An 18,486-nucleotide genomic window follows, 5' to 3' on the forward strand; every position below is an offset into this window, starting at 1 on the left:
TGGTGTCACAGGGGTTTTGTTTCTGTATATAATATCTATATCAGGCCACTTCATGACCTGTTAATGGATTCATGAGTCGTCTTTCAGAATTATGATGATGGGACTCAGGTCATCCTTTGTCTGAAGGTTAATCTTGGCAACAAGCTGGCTTTTATTTAATCTACTGTTATGAAATTCTCTGACTGGATGTCGTCTAACTGACTTGGCTAGAACAAAGCCAAAACTGAATTAATGATGATTGTGCCACCGTCTACACTTTGGAAAGAGAACATGATGCCCAGGGATGTCTTCCTGCTCAATTGTTGCATCAACATATTGGACAGGATAAACGCACTCTGCATGATTTGGGATTTAGCTCTGTCCATGACACCTCCTCACATTATCATCTCAGGGTTCCTAGACAATTTAGACAGGGTCATAATTGGATTCAAAATTGACTTCTGTAACTGCTTATATAGGAGTAGCACCTGTTACTGTTTCATTTGAAATTGAAATTGGAGATCCGACATCTGGTCTGTGTTTTTGCCCCTGGAAGCAAGGGAATCCAAAATGTGCAGATGAGAGCTTTTCTTAGGGTCTACTTTTGTGGCCTCTGTAGAACTCTGTAAGAAACCGGCGCTAGCAATATAGCATGTCTGGAAGATTACAGATGTCATATTATCCTGGCCAGATAGTAAATAAAGATCAACAAAGAGTTTAAGTATTACCTCAGTTCTTTATTTATTGACCTAATCTAGGTTTGAGGAAGGTATAGGGTTAAGGGAGCTGAATTTATGTGAAACACGACAACCCACTCCCATCGGTTGGTAAGTAGAATTCTCAGAATGTTCCTGACTTATTTTAAACCACAATGTCTGCAGGAAAGGAAGGGTTTTCTGCAGATGTTTCCTAAACAACATCTAGGATGCGGCCATGATCGGGATATAGTTAAGATAGATCAAACCGAGGATACTTAACTGCATAGTCAATGGACATCGCAGTGTGTGTAAAACACCATGGGGATGATGACAGACCAGTTGAGAGGCAAGTCAACTAAAATATGTGTCTGCCCTAGACAAAATGAGGGTCACGTTTGTGTGGAGAATGAATGGAGACTGAAAGTTAGTCACCACTCACATCCAGACATAACTTCGACTGCACTGGACATAGACCACCTTGGATTGGTGTATTGTCATTTTATATTGACGAAACACCAAGAATTGATTCAACTCTTTTAGAATTATCCTAACTCTGAACCATTTGTCCACCTGTCTTACAACACAGTTGTTGCTTAATAAATCTGACTGAAAATGTTAAATATGCTGCACTGCCCCTTTCAGGAGAAATGCGTGTATGCTGTTGTGATTAACTTTGCATACATCTGGTGCAAGTCACCAGAATCTTGAGATGGAATGCAGTGCTTAGAATGTTTACGTATGAGAGTGTTCCAGGTTTGTCAGTTGCAAGTATGTAAGCCCTGAGAGAGGATGCTGGTGGGTGTCCTATGTCCCCATTTACTTACCTGACTCTAAGAACTGTATTTGATGTACCTGAACTGAAGTTAATAAGTTAACAGTTCACTTGAGTGTCAGAGTCATTTGTGGCCAAACCCTGAATTCAACACTGGCGATGAGGATGGAGCTGGCTCTGCTGGGGGGACAGCACCAAGGAGAGACACCCACCACCCCATAAAAGAAGTGATCCTCTCTCAGGTAAAAGCGCTGGATGGCTGTGAGGTGCTGCAGGTGCAGTGAGGGCAAGCGTGGCCCAGGCAGAGTCGCTACAAAGGCAGAGGGGGCAAGAAAGGCCCAGACAGCAAAGGCACTGGAGTAAGAGAGCAGCTATAGATGTAAAGGTGCTGCAGAGGCAGTGGAGCGCTGCAATGGGCAGTGAGGTGCTGCAGAGGCAGTGAGGCACTGCATGGGGCAGTGAAGAGGCACTGTAGAGGCAGTGAGGTGCTGCATGAGGCAGTGAAGAAGTGCTGCGAGGGCAGTGAGGTGCTGCAGAGGCAGTGGAACACTGCAATGGGCAGTGAGGTGCTGCAGAGGCAGTGAGGCACTGCATGGGGAAGTGAAGCAGCACTGTAGAGGCAGTGAGGTGCTGCACTGGGCAGTGAAGAAGCACTGTGAGGGCAGTGAGGTGCTGCAGAGGCAGTGAAGGAGTGCTGCATGAGGCAGTGAAGAGGCGCTGTGAGGGCAGTGATGCACTGCAACAGGCAGTGAAGAGGTGCTGCAAGAGGCAGCGAAGATGCTCTGCAGTGGCAGTGAGTTGCTGCATGGTGCAGTGAAGAGGCGCTGAGAGGGCACTGAGGTGCTGCAAGAGACAGTGAAGAGGCACTGCAGATGTGAAGAGGCGCTTTGCAGAAGTGAAGAGGTGCTTTAGTAGTGGCAAGTGAGCCCCTATGAAGTGGCAAGTGAGCCCCATCAGCTGTGCTGCAGTTTACAGTGAGGTGCTGCAGTAGGCAGTCAAAGGAGCTCCAGATCCATGGGAGCTGGATAAGGGTGCTGTGGTTGTTGGAGAGTGGCTTTTGCTCGCCACGACTCACGGCTGAGGAGACATCTTTCCAGTCATAACTGTGAGGAATAGGTTATGCAAGGCGGCGTAATATTGTGGAGGAAGAAGCACTGGGAGCTGAGCAGTGTGCGTGTTATAAGAGACACATGTAACTGAAGTACCTGGTTGGCGCGGCACAGGTGGGAGACATTGACACCTGATGTGTGGGTCTGGCGATGAGGAAGCATTGGTGTGGGTGGCGACCGTTGGTCAGGAGAGATCTGTTTCCCTTGGCTGCTCAAGGGGAGTGATGAGGTCCTGCAGAACGCAGAGGGTGTTGGCGATGGGCCTGCTGGTAGTGAGAGCGTCACTACATGAAACGTTCAATGTTTGGAATGCTGAAGAAGTTCAGGCAAGGAAAAGTGAACATTGTGGCGTGCCGACGCATTTCCTTTGGCGTGCGTCAAGAACGTTAAATTGAAATGTTTTTCTCAGCTGATACTACACATCTTGTTGGTTGGGGTGCTATTGGGACACTGACGGCAAGTGAGTGAAAGTTCCACGGTCAGCGGACGTGCCATACGTAGGATTTTGGTACTCATGGCAAAGGTGAGTTAATGGAGAGTAATGGTCATCGGACCAAGAAGGAAAAGTGGGGCTGTAGTGCCAAAGGTACTTGTGTGTGTGCTCGGTACTGGCAGGTGGACTTTTGGATTTTAATCTACATCTGGACTTTAGAGATTGGTTTATAGCAATGAATGGGGTTGCATTTAATCCTACATTTTCCCACAGACGCATTATCAGTATGGGCCCTGCAGGCTTGAATTTTGAACATTGATGGGATGTTCCCTTTAGTTGATTACCATGTTCAATGCTCAATTGGCCTATATGGTATATGTGTGGGTAATGGTGTGGTTGACTCAGGTGCAATGTCAACATTATAGTGGTGATGTGCATGCATTCTAAGATCAGAGTGTATGAGATGAAGCTTCAGTGGATGTGGATTGAAGGGAGTGAGATGAGATATTAGTGTTATGAGTGTTGATTATTTCTTCAATAGAGTTATTAAGTTGATAACAGTGTTCATCATTAGCTGTTCCATGTAGGTAGAATAATATGTTCTCTCCACAGGTGGTCTTTTAATTTTAATCCACAGATGGACATTGATGTTAATAGATTTTTGAAGTGGTGACAAGGTCTAAACTTTTTGGAGTTGTTTTCGGTTGTTGTGAAAGACATTGATTAATCTTTTGTTTTTCAGGTGGGACTTTACTGGACTATTTATTTGGATGAAATATTGATCTTGTCACCCATATTTTACTGCTATTGTTGTTGTCCCTATAGGGGGAAGATGTGTTGTGATTAACTTTGCATACATCGGGTGCAAGTGACTAGAATCTTGAGATGGAATGCAGGGCTTAGAATGTTTACCTATGAGAGTGTTCCAGGTTTGTCAGTTGCAAGATGTAAGCCCTGAGAGAGGATGCCGGTGGGTGTCCTATGTCCCCTTTTACTTACCCGACTCTAAGAACTGTATTTGATGTACCTGAACTGAAGTAAATAAGTTAACACTTCACTGGAGTGTCAGTCATTTGTGGCCAAACTCTGAATTCAACATATATCTTGTACAATCATGCTGCTTCATAACTGAGAAGGCTGAATTTTCCTGGGGCATTTGCATTGGAAAAGATTGGAGGCGTTATCAATGTGAAAGCCCTGAACTGTTTGTAATACCCATTTATCTAATGCTATGCTTGACCAGTTGTACAGGAAGAGTTGGGCTTGCCCTCAAATTTCAGTGGGGGAGTGAGGAGAAACAAACGTATCTTTGAAATGTCCAGAGTCAAATCTGTTCCTTGGGGAAACTCACCTATACAATTCCCCAAGATGCAGAAGGAAAAACTGCCAGCAATTTGGATACTGATCACTTTGTACGACTCCTCCATGGGTACCCACCCGAATCTGGGGCTGGAGGTATCTGACCAGTTGTACAGCCACTGTCATGAATGGTCCTAGTAAAAACCTTATAAGGATAGATTGTTTTGCTTGCAGAACCATCTCTACTTATCCGAAGGTCCAAAGGTAGTAACTTATTTGCTAACTCCTTTCAGATATTGCTGTTCAAACAACAGGCCATCATTGTCCACAGGCTGAGTATCTGCCATGTTACATAATTTGGGGATTATCTTTAACTTCGTAGATGTGTGCTGTTCAGAGCTTAGCGAGGCATTCACATTGTCCAGAATTACAACATTTTTTAGCCCAGCCACAGAGGGTGCAGGGGGAGGAGCGGGTCAATAACCGATCCATTCTCATATCTATGAATTTGACTTAAGGCCCAAAGTATCCAGCATTCTATCCTGGCTTGTTGTCCATGGTGTGTCCATGCCCTTGGAAGGATTCTTGCCATAACTTGATTTTAACATTTCGATTTTATCATCCATCATAGGAGTAACTGGGCCTTCCCTGGAGCAATTGCCTGGGACATTCTGATTGCTTGAGGCCACTTGCTACATTGGTAGACACCTATTTCTGTATCCACTGTGCCATAGAAGGAAGATGCTGCCACTGATTAAAATTAGGGTGGACAATGGATTTTGGATCAAACATCCAAGCATGCATGGAATTTTAAATACCACTGAGACTCTATCCTCGATTGTTTGGTCAGGGTCAACAATTACCACTTCATCAAGGACATCATAATTAATTTTGTGGAGACCTGTCATTTGGGTCTGCAAGAGGTATGATTAGATGATGAGACTTCCTTGCTCTGCTAGCCAGCACAATACTCTATACGGCAGCCATATGGTCTAGAGGGGAACTTGTCCCCATCTGATGGAACAAGTGCTGTCAGTGCTGTGGAATGATTGGATGAAGCACAGTACAACACCCATCCCTGATGATCTAAATGCATTTCCTACTTTCTATGCTTTTTTTGTGTGCCAGATGCAGAGTCCTTAATGCCAGACATATTTTGACACTGAAATGATTATAGGTATCAATTAAGGGAGACTGAATCTTGATGTGAATCTTTTACAAATCGTGCAACATTGCGTGGCCAGTGGGAGTTCCTTTTTTTTTGAGGCCCTGAAACTTCTTCACACTTCTCCTCCTATGTGAAGAATACATCTCCTCAGTTCTCCTCAGTACCCTCCATGATGACGTAAATTCTCTCTGAGACACAGGGGCCTAAGTGGCTGCTGCAGTATGCTACTAACAAAGGAAGGTGAAACTAGAATGGGTTTAAAAATACTTTTCTCTCCCCAGTTTGCACTGATTAAGTGTAAGAAAACAAGTCTCTCCAATCAACTGTTTAGTTTCATTTTGGAAATGTTTTTTTGTGAAGTATGCTTGCTCTACGTCCACCATGCCTTCAGTTCCCCTGAGGAGTCACGATTGGAGGAGGTGAGGAATCAGTGGGCACTGAAAACACAGTAGAGCTAATTTTTCTCCCTGTAAATTGCCCAGAGGTGACACTCCGTTTGCAATTCTGTGCAAAGAGGTCCGCTCCAGGCAATGTTTGACATTTGCACTGCAGAGTGCAAATGAGAAGTGTAAAGAGACATCCACTGTCTCTTTATGTTATGGAGACCCCAGTCCGTGCCTCCCTACTGCATGCATTCATGAGATGATAGACGGGAGTCTTAGACCGCTGCTTACAACAGGCACATGGTGAGCCGTGCGCCCTCTTTTATTAACATGGTCACATGTAACATCATGTGGCCCAACACACACTCACACCAGCCGTCATGTGACGACTCTGGTTACAACATCCCATGCCAAGGGTAATAACAACAAACAGCACGCCACTTTTAACTTTAACAACACACCAGACTGCTCTGACCAAGTCCATGACTGTCCATTATCCCTGTCTGATCACATCCTTCTGCAGCTGCAGCATCACTTTGCTCCACTTCCTTCGCTTGGTTGCCCACCTAGCATTGCTCACTAGGGTTGCTGGGGCACCTACTACTAGGAGAAACACCTCTCCATCTTCAACCTCCTGTATGGCCGCCACATCAACCCCATTTGCCTCACCCTGTTGATCTTCATTCCGGGGCTGGCCGCGTTCCTCTTGAATGAGAGCAATGTTGTCAGCCTATGAGTCTAGAAATTACCCTTCCATAACATAAGCAATGTATTTTGTTGGCCGAAAACCAACCACATCATATGTTCAGCATTATTAGTGAAGACCAATACGCATGACCATAGAGCATCCATTTTGTAGGAATAGAATTCGCCATTTTGATTAATTTTCACTTTTTGCTTTATGTTCAAACTGCTTTTCTGTAAGTGAATTCTATTTCGTTCTTGCTCATGCATAGAGTAAGGCCACAAGTTACATGTTGAAACGCAGCCCAGGCAACCCAGACAGCAATCACAAGTCCTTGGAAGTAAGCAACAAGGCATTTAATCACTACCATGTGCCAGCTAGTCTTGCTGGTGCGGCAGAAATGGTAGAAAGGAACAGTTAATGGCTTGAATTATGTTCTCTTTTGCAGCCCCCCCTTAACTGAGCCCCTGTAGATCGAGCTGACCTCTAGCACACAAATAGAAACTAGAAAATAGTGAGGCCTGGAATGTGTCCCTCCCCTGCACGCAACTTGCTTGTAAGAACAAGAGCATTATGTTCCTTAAAACAAAGAATCGTGTCTGCAACTTCGCAAATTGCAAACTGTTGCTGAATACATGTCTGAAGAGTGTAATATTTGTCATAATTGTCAATCATCGAAAGCATTGCAAAGAAAGATACATTATGGGCGGTTTTGAATATGTCACTACTGATAATAAGATGATTGTTTTGTATATATGTAACTGATGTAGAATGCTTGCTCTCTTGGGTCCCACGAGGTCTGGTGACACACGTTGCGGGAGGTTAGACCCAGTCGGCCGAATGAGACTATTTGCTTTGATTTTGGGAATTGAACCTTGTGTCTGGCATATCAGTTTGTGTGTGGTGATTGTGCCTTGTTTCCATATGCGAGGGTCCCCTAGGGGGCCCATCAAGCCAGCTCAGAGTGCCTGTTTTTCCATGGATCAGCACACTTGGATATGCCTATGGATGGCCATAGCATCTTGCAGAGGGTGGCAAAGTCCCCTGACTTGTGGCATCTCCCGTATTGCTGACTCATCGCCAGACACCCTCCAACGTGCAGCATTTTCCCACCACAGTATTCACATGCTCGAGGGGGCATATCTTCTGTAATCGCTTTCTGAGTTACACCATTCCCTGCTCCCCCTTTCTTACTCTGTGTACGGACTGTGAATGCTTTGCCCACCCTCAGACACTTGATGGCCTCTTCCATCATCATAGACTTTGTCTTGGCCAGCTCATGGCCTCTGCCGAGCTCCAACATCCTTTCTATGGGTATCCCGAGCTCCTTCAATATCTGAGTGCGCAGATTGTTTGAAACGCATGTCGCAATTATTTTACCTCGAAGCTCCCATTCGTCATCCATGAAGGCGCACGTACTGCCAGCAGATGGAGCCTGGCATAAAATGAGTCCAGAGACTCATCCAGGCCTTGGGTATCTGCTGCAGCTGGAAAAGTGTTCACCATGAGCACAAAACAATCTGTTAGTGCCTGTTTCACCTCTTGGTATGTTCCAGTTCCTTGGGGCAATGTTTTATAGAGCTTACTGATATCGCTTCCGCCATAGAATAGCAGGAGAGTTTTCCGCCTGGTATCATCCACTATCACTGCTACCTCATAAAACATATCGAACCTCTCCAACCAATGCACCCAGTTATCCACCAGGGATGCTGGGCTCCCTTTCACATTGAGCTCCGGCACTGGATGGCTGTGAAACAGAGGACTTTGGAGCTGGACAGGTCTACCCCTCACCTGCCATGATGCATGATCCCTACTGTCCTCTGACTCCGCCCTTGAAAGTTACTTGGCACTGGTGTGCTAACTAAAGCTCTGCTGGCAGCTCCTCTGTTCCCACTGAACCGAGGGTCAGTGTACATCCTCCTCTATTCATGCCTCCCCTCTTTAACCTAGCAGCCGAAGGGCACCTGCACCACACTACACTGCACAACCACTCTCCGGGTGAGAGCTGCGGCAGGTGGGTGAAGGCACACATTACTGGCAAATTACCTGAGGTTGTACCTGCTAGCTGGTTCGACTTCCTTCTGCCTGGACAGACTGCAAGTCCTTCGCAAACCAGCATTCCACCCATGAGGGCGTGGGCCACACTGCACAAGTACCCCCTCCCTGTGAGGAGGGCGGTGACATGTGAGGACTGCAACACCACCAGCCTGACACTCCATGCCTTCACTGGTATACTGGCAGCATGCCCTAGCTTTATGCAAAAACGTGAGCAGGGACCTCCTGCAGCACGTGCCCTGACCCAGCAGGGGCTCAGATGCAAGACACTGCGTGCCGAGTGTGGTGTTTTCAAGGTAGCCCTGATCACGTGAGTGAGGGGATACCCACGCCACGTGATCATAGTGGAAATAAAGGTGGTTTCGCCCCGGAAGGGCTAAGCCGAGTAAAACAGCGGAGGAGTGAGCCGTGTTTCCTTATTGCTCTCGGCTGCATGTGTGCGAGCGTGGGTGAATGCGATCAGACCTCCCTGAGGGCACCGGAGGTCGGATAATACTACATCACACTGGCAACACACGCAACCATGGCCAGTCACCAAGCCAGCCCAACTTGAACAGGCAACAGCAGCGCACAGCCAAGGGACAATGCGTTAAGACTAGATGGTCACGACATCACGCAGACGACCTTTATGAGACTGTTTGACCCATACACCACTCGGACAGCCCTCAGATGGGGAATATGGCTCCAAAAATTTGAACTGAACCTACAGGCCAGGGACATCGTCAAAGGGTGAAGGAAACGTACCCTATTATTGCTGAATATTGGCGCCTCTGTACTATGTCTGTTCAACACGCTTCCAAACAGAGGGACAGCATGAGCGGTTCCAATTTTGCATGACCCATCAGAGAGAAAAGGAAACCATTGATGACTTCCATACATGGCTTTGGGAGTTAATGTTAGGATGCGAATTCCCAGATGAAGACTTTGCTGTCCGTCTACAGATCATCAATGGTCTGTCGTCAGACAAACTATGCAGGGTGCTGTTGTCTGAAAGAAACATCCCGTTGCACTGCATCCTACCAATGGGGAGACTTCAGGAGCAAATGTATGACCAGGTGGCGGTCATGGAAGTAGCAATGCAGTGGCTACCCATCGTCAACACACAAAAGCAGGAAGAAGGAGCAGCGGTCTGAGGTCGACAAGAGGAGAGGCGACCCACCACTACAGGACCAGGATGCCCGTTGAGAAGGGGTGACACATGAAAGTGGTGTGGAGGACCCTGGCACAGGGCAGAACCATGTCCAGCTTTAGGAGTGACCTGTTGGAAGTGTAAGAGGCTGAATCACTTTACAGCCATATGCCTGAACCCCACACCTCCGAGGGATCCCGGATGACAAGACACCTCAAGTCAGCAACAAAGAGGAAGAGGAAAAGCGAGAGCGGTCTCCACCATACAGAGATCACCCAGCAATAGTGATACAGAAGAATCCTCAGATGAAGAAACCTCCCCAGATGGACTTGAAAGGTGGAGAAAAAAAAAGAACAAAGAACAAGTGCATCGATACCACATGATTTCCGCCATAAAACTGACAAAGAACAATCGAAAATGGAAGAAACCTAGGCGAACATCCTGCACCATCCTGTCCGATGGACCCCCCACCAAAGTGGTTATAGACACAGGAGCGATGGTGAACGTCATGCCCATTCATACCTTCAACAAACTAAACCTGAAGTCGAAGCTCAAGAAGAAACCAGTGCAACTTTTTGCGTATGGGTGCAGGAAGCCACTACCTGTAGCAATATCATTATGATCTGACCTGGCTCATAAGGGGACTACAAACACTTCAAAGCTGTTGCACCGCTGAGAAACTACACCTAGTGCACTTCACATTTAGCGTCAACACACCAGAGATAGACAGTCTCCTAGCAAAACACCAAAAAGTATTCCAGGGATAGGATGGCTCTGCAGAAGAATGATCAAACTGCACATTGACCCAACAATTGAGTCCAAGGCAGTGCAGCGCCACTGAGCCCCTTTCTACATGAAGGAGGCCATCGAGAAAGAGTTGGAAAAACTAGTTAAGCAGGGGATAATAGAGAAAACATCTGGCCTAACACCATGGGTATCCTCCATGGTTGTCGGCCAAAAACCATGGCAACCCAACGAGGACATGCATTGACATGCGGCTACCAAATAAAGCCATTGCTCAAGTCACCCCTACAATCGGTGAGCTGATCGTGGACCTAACAGGAGCAAAAGTTTTCAGCAAACTTGACCTACGATCCGACTATCATCAACTACGCCTCGCCTGAGAATCCAGATATATAATAATATTTTCATCAGATCTGTTCCTACGAAGATTCAAAAGGTTAACTGTTGAAATATTCTCTGCGGCAGAGGTCTTTCAGAAGGAAATCAGGAGAGTACTCAATTGCCTCGCTGGAACCACCAACATCAGTGATGATATCCTAGTGTACGGAACCACGACAAAAGAACACCACAAGCGGCTAGCCACAGTCTTACAGCACCTAGAGGAGTCTGGCCTCATGTTACACACAGAGAAATGTGAATTTAACAAACGCAAACTGCATTTTTTGGGATATATGTTCAACTCAGACTGTGTATCGCCTGACCCGGCCAAGGTTTCCGATATCAAAGGAGCAAATGCCCCCACCTTGGTATCGGAAGTAAGAAGTTTCATGGGCATGGCAACTTACTGCACCAGGTTCATCCCCGACCTAGTCACCATTGCAGCACCACTGAGATAACTTACCAAGAAAGAGAAACAATGGGAGTGGACAAAACAACACCAAAACGCGTTCCAACACATCAAAGACTCGTTATCGAGCACCACCAAGATGGCATTCTTTGATACAGAACACACCACAGAACTGCTAGTGGATGCAAGCCCCATGGGGTTAGGAGCTGTGCTCACCCAAGTGGACAAAGAAGGCACTGTGTATCCAGTTGCCTTCATCAGTAGAGTGTTAACAAAAACTGAACAGAACTATGCCCACATAGAAAAGGAGGCAGTGGTGATTTCATGGGGCTGCCGTCACTTCCGGGTACATCTTCTAGGACAACCAGCAAAAGTATTCACAGACCATTAACCACTGATACCGCTTTTCAAGGGATTGGCACCGCACCCGCCAGCACGGCTGTAAAAGTGGATGCTCCAGCTGCACCTGTTCAACATTGACATTTCATACAAATCCGGGATGGAAAACACGGCTGACTACCTATCTTGTCACCCCCGACCCGTCACCAAACAAGAAGAAGAACATGCCGTTGAGACAGAGCACAGCATGTGTGTCACATGATAGTCTGTGCACATCCACAAGCACTAACGGAAATAGCAGAAGAAACAATGATATATGACTGCCTGCAATGCACAATACAGACCATCCACTCAGCATGGGGTGATTTTCCGGTGTTTGACGTTTAGGTTGGTGAGAAACTGCTTGTGCTCATGACTGGTAAATGGTGGCCCATTGTCACCTTTCACTTTCCTTGGTACTCCATGTATGGCAAACATTTTCTCAAAGGGCAGTTATGACTGACATGGCATCCGTGGACTTGACATGCTCCACCTCTGGGTATCGGCTGAATTAGTCAATTAGAACAAATAGGAACCCTTCTCCTGCAATAGTGCAAAAATCCACACTCACTGACTCCCTTGTTTGGCTCCTTCGTGCACTTGTTATGGGTTCGGGGGTTGCTAGTCTCCTTGATGACTGGCATGCCGCACAGGTTTCTACCAGCTCAGTTACGCAGTTCTGTATCCTTGGCATCCACACTCTTGACTTCACATAGGCCTGCGTCTTCACGATGCCTTGATGGCTCCTGTGCGCTAACTTTAGTGCTCTTCATTCCAGGGTTTCTGGAAGGACGATTCAGTGTCCTTTCAGTATGATGCCTTCTTCTGATACTGTTAGCTTGTGTTGGATTACAAATAGTGCTTGTAGCTTCTTTTGGGCTACCGAGGTGCAGTGTGCTACTGCGGCAGATAATTTTTCCAATCGCCTGTGGCAGCAGGCAAACGGTGATGCAGAACAGTTCATGGGATCCCTAAACAAAAACATAAGAATCGCAAAGGACCACCATCAACCCTGGTTGCCGGCAGTGTATCGATTCCTCCAAACACACAGACAAACTCCACACACATCGACAGGAGTGTGCTCAGCGGCACTAATGTTCAGGATGCTGATCCAAGCCGAACTACTGCTGCACTCAAGCTGTTTGAACCCCGTACCAGACATACTGCTCATAGAAGAGAGACGGGAAAGACGAAATTAGACAGAGAGTCAAGCCCGCCACGCGCAACACAGAGAACTACGGACGGGCCCACTGTACTAGTGAAAACCAGAACACCCCAGAAAAAGATGACACTGACATATGAATCATGCCCCTGGACAGTACGGGACTCCAATCACAGCATGGTGACCACCACCCGAGCACAAGAAGTGGTGACACGGAACGTATCCCATTTCCGCAAAGTGCCAATGACACTGTGGAGAGAACAACCAAATCCCGAAATGCCAAGCGAAGATCCCCCAGTGGACCCTGATCTACAACCAAGAATGAACGACAATGTATCTCAGCAAGCAAACACAGTGCCACCACTCGACCGAGCAGAAGATCCTGTTGCAGGCCTCAATGTAACAGGACTACCGGAGAGAGCACACATAAGACTCCGAGAGAAACCGTAACCCTCGAACTGGCTCCAAGGATACATACTAAAAGGGATCTACCACCGGCGCCCCGAGGTTAGAAAAGCCCAAGGGGCAGAGGATAAGTGGAAGACCACCAGTAAGAGACAATAAGAATGCAGTGTTTCAAATATTCCAAGTTTGGGAGGAATGTGGTGTATTCAAGGTAGCCCTGATCATGTGAGCGAGGAGAGACCCGAACCATGTGATCAGGGCGGAAATAAAGGCGGGTTCGCCCAGAAGGGCTAAGCCGAGTAACACAGCAAAGGAGTGAGACGTGTTTCCTTATTGCTCCCGGATGCGTGTGTGCGTACGTGGGGGAATGCGATTCGACCTCCCTGAGGGCACCAGAGGTCGGATTACACAACACCACACCGAGCACTAATGCAGGGAGGGGACCCCGGACGAACACGTCTGCTGCCTGCAGGACCCCGCCGGTAGTGCTAGCAGTCATCAGAGTGGATCCGCTGGGTTCTGCAAAAACCTTGTCACCATACGTTTTGAAGTCACCAGGCCTTGCCTCCTTCACGGATGAATTAATGAGATGATACAGGTGCTACTGGCACACAGAGAGCCATGCGGCCTTGTTTATTAACATGGCTACATGTAACACATGTGACCTATGCACACTCACACGAGCTGTCTTGTGATGCTCTGGTTAGAACACTGTACAGTTCTCATTTGCACACAGAAGTGCAAATAGAGTGAATGCCGCTTGCCACGTACACAATGATTTCCTATGGAAACGTCCTGCTTTTTACTGGTGCAAAAATCAGCCGGTTTCCATGGGAAATCATTGGTTTCACGCTAGCATGAAAAGCTTTCAAAAACAATGAAAATCACCCCCGAGTGTGAATGTTATGCCAGGCTTTGGTTCCTCCATTCTCACACCGGGGACTCCTAAATGAGCCCACTGAGTGATTCAGTATATGTTGAGGAAATGCTCACTTGCAGGCAATCCAACGTGAGCAGTGAAAGTGGAACAGCCGAATATGTAGCACAGAGAGTGCAGAGCTGGGGAACGAACGCCAAATTAGCTCAGCTGAAAAATCACACAACCTGCTCAGTGTAATGGATGCACCAGAGGGAAAGGGAACACAGAGAATGAAGAGGGAGGATCTGGGGAATATGTGTACAACTAGATGAGTGGGAAATAACATATTGCCTGCTATCAGTGACCCAAACTAGGTGAACTCATAACTTGGCAAAAGTGATGACCCACGAAGACTTTGTCTAACCTTAAAAATATAATGAAAACAACAATAAAAATAAATACTTACATTGCCACACGGGCAGCAGCAGGAACATGAGGACTGCAGTTCACATTTAGCAGAAAAACTGGGAATCTTATCCACTCGGCGCAAATAGAAACAGTGTAGGCCTCTTCGACATATATCGTCAACATGTTTGTTTTTTCGACTGATAAAATAAAATAAATGTTATGTTATTTTATGGTTTTGTGGGTGTCCGGTCAAAGGGTCGACTACAAAAGGATCGAATGCAAACGGATCGACGCAATAGGACCGAAAAGAAAAGGGTCGATTTTATTTTTTAATAATATATTTTTTAGGGTTTTACGTATAGGTAAAAAAAGTGTTTTTTACCACAAAAACAGGGGTTGGGGTAAAAAAGTATTTTTTTTTCTTCGATCCTTTTGTTTTCGGTCCTTTTGATTCGATCCTTTGACCATTCGATCCATTTGTATAGCGCCTTATATACCATTGCTATGATCTTAATGCGCTGTGGGTTGAACACCCTTGGGGACCGTAGTCAGGTCAGTGGAGAGAGTAGGGTAGTAAACAGTGCTTGTGTGCACTCAGTATGTGTGCAGCCAGTCCGGTTTACGTGTGGTATAGCTGCATTCTAATGCTCAGTGTGGTGCGAGGTCAGTGGAATGATATGATAGGTTATTTATAACGCAATTAATGCCCAGAGGTTTGTAAGCGCGGACCCAGAGATTGAACCTGTGTTGCTCCGTGTCGTCTTGCTTCCAAGCCGTGCACATTGCCCCTGGGCTATCCTCCCAATTATGTGTGCAGCAAGGCCGTTGACCACAGCATTTGCATTCTGGCGGTGGTGGAGCTTGTGTATGTGATTATGTATGCAGCTAGGCTGATTTTTTGTGTGGGGTATAGCTGCTTTCTAAAGACTGTTGAGGCGATCATGGATGTGTGCAGATATGTGTGAAGCTAGGCCGAAACTGATTGAGGGATATAGCTGCATTCTATCGGTTGTTGGTGTAGAGGAGAGAGTGAGCATATTGGTATGTGTGAGTGCCTGTGCAGATTGGTGGAGAACCCTATTTCAGACTACCTTCCAGTGCCCACTGAGCTGACCGTATCTGTTCTAGAGGTTCAGAGCATTGGTTCACCGAGAGATATTCTCATTCTACGTCAGAGTTTGTTCTGGTTACCGTGCTTGAGTTTGTCTTTCCGTGCTGGGCAGGGTCACCAGAGTTGAGTTGCTCTATTCCTAATATTTATTGGTTTAAGTGAATTGCATACATAGACAATGGGCCACATTACGAGGTAGGAGGTAGCCAAGGTGCTATTAGCACCATGGCTACCCCCTTACCGCATTCTGGGTCCGGGTTCTCGGAATAGGGACTTACCGGGTCATTCCAGTCTTGGAGGACCGGTGAATCCCCATTCTGAGAACCGTTCCCCATTCAAGCCCCCATAGGGCTCTATGGGAATGGGGATTGAGCTAATAACGGGCTCGCTAATAGCGGGCCCGTTATAAGCTCCCTGGTCCCTTAGCGGCTCCCGCTAAGGGTGCCTGGTAAAACCAGGTGCCCATAGCGGGACCTGCTAAGGGACCTCGTAATGCAGCGATAAGGGGTTAACGGCAACAGCACCCTTACCGTTGCCATTAACCCCTTACCGCCGACCTCGCAATGAGGCTCAATGTGATCTGTAAGTAGCCAAAGAGCTATTTCTAACTAATGTACATAGTTTGATATTCAGGTGTCCTGTCATTTGGACATCTTTGGTAGGACTGGACGTCTCTAGAGCTTATTTGTATATCTTACTTTTGTCAAGTTGCAGAGCTACCGCGCAGTAAAATTTGAAAAATATGTAACCCCTCACAGTTTGCACTTACTGTTTCGAAATCCACTGATTCATGAAGGGTCTAATGAGCTAGGGGTATCCTCTAGTCACATGGACTGGAAGCCCACACTTCATCTAAATGTTGTACACACACGCAACACTTATCTATGCATTGGTCATCACCCGCGCGTAGGTAGGGTGATGTGTGCAGTGGGTTCTGGGGGTTTGTGCAATGTTTATTTTACTAGGAAGGCAATGTCAGAGTCAAGACGCATGGAGAACTATTACAGCTGCGGCACTCCACATGCCTTCATAAAACATGGATGCAGTCAGAGATGCAGCAGCACATTTCACAAGGGATTTGTACATGCAGTTTTGTTTTTTCACTTTGTGTGCAGAAATGGCACATGTAAGTCATGCATATCTTATTTGAATCTGGCCCAGAAGGCGTTTCCAGCACTTCCTTTTTTGTCTCCGAGCCCATGTCTAAGTGTGCATGGTTAATTTAATTTAAGTGAAAACAAATATAGCGGACTGTTAGTCCCCTTGACACATGCCCCATTTCAGTCTTCACCAACACTGCATTAAATGGGCATGTAGACTGACTTCCAGTAGAAGTACCTTGCTATATTAGAAAAGCAATCTTATTTTTTCAGTCAGATGAAAAAGCAATACTAATACCCTTTGTTGTGATGTGTGTTGACCTCTGAAACAGGGTGCCCAAACCTCGCCTTTAACTGCAAAACGTAACCTTCAATCTTTGCAATACACACATGGTTTATAAGGTAATTCAAGCAATTCTTCATATGACTGCAGTACTCTACTCGGACCACAGGAGGGCATCCGTCCCACGAATGGTTATAAACAATAGACACAAAATGCTTGAACCCTTAAAAAACGACCATTTGAGATAAAATGAATATTTCCAAAGGAATTGCAATTATCTTGGAATATTTCCAAAAGCTATATGTAAACAGTGGTTAGCACAAAGCACAACAATATAAGATAATGGCAGTTCTGTTCACTCAGTGCTCGATGGAAGAATTGACAAAATAATCCAGTTAATCGTAAATACGTAATGGAAATGTGCAAATAGAATATCTCAGTATCATATCACTGTAGCATGTAAAGCATTGCAGACTGATGCTAGGTGCATAGGGTGACTTTCACCTTATTAGTTGTGATGACATCATGAAGTAAGAGAGAGACAACAGATTTACTTTTCTAATATATAACTTTTATTTCTCAAATGTCAGGGGAGTAAGGCCTAACATGCCCTACACTAAGGTTGGATTTCCCTACCTAAAGAAACTAAGGATAATCTGTGTAGTAAAGTTCAACTTAAAACTGTGCCTGTGTTCAAAACCTAGGCTTGCCCTCATAACTAAATCTATACAATGTGTAGCGATGTCAGTAACCAAAGAAACAGTGTTCTAAGTCAAGTTTGGGGCTTCTTTCAGCTCCAAGGAGGTGTTCAGCTTCTTCTTCTATAGGCTTAAAACAGTTCCACAAACAGTTCTTGGAGCTCCCTTCCCCAAGTTCAACACAGTTCCAAGCAAACTTGGGGTTCCCTTCCCCAAGTTCAACATAGTTCACAATTAATTTCACATTGTTCGATTTTAACACAAATGGTTTTCTAGGCTTCTTCACCATTTGCTTACCCTGTCTTTCTCTGTTCAACAATTCCAGATTGATGCAACAACACAAAACAACTTCAATCTCTTTAGTTTCCTTGGCTCACTCCAAGTAAGGGTTACTCGGTCTAGGTGCAGTTGTTAGCCCACACGGTCCACCCATTGCCGGCCACCGAACTGGTAGCCTATGGCACTTTATAATGTTCATTGATTCTCTTGGGGCTATTCTGCCACCATATGTTTCCTTTCTGCACTTGTGACATTAGTCCATTTTCAATCTTGCTTCTCCTTGGCAGTTTCTTGACTCTGCGTTGACATGTGCCTTTGATACACATTACATTTCTGTATTCACGCTTTGTTATCACCTTGCATTCACATCAAGAAATAGTGCGTTTAGTTGCCTTTCATGTGCTTCACCAATTCTCATTACTGGCTTTCACTTGGCTTTTCACTTTCACTTTGCTCATCAATGCTTTTTCCTTAATTCCACTACGTTCATAAAAACACATCACCTTTTCTCCATTTGTGCAGATTTTAATATCACTTGTGCATAACATTTCTTTGGTTCAGT

Source organism: Ambystoma mexicanum, chromosome 6q (genome assembly GCF_040938575.1).
Source record: "Ambystoma mexicanum isolate Mex_15411 chromosome 6q, UKY_AmexF1_1, whole genome shotgun sequence".
Lineage (NCBI taxonomy): Eukaryota > Metazoa > Chordata > Amphibia > Caudata > Ambystomatidae > Ambystoma > Ambystoma mexicanum.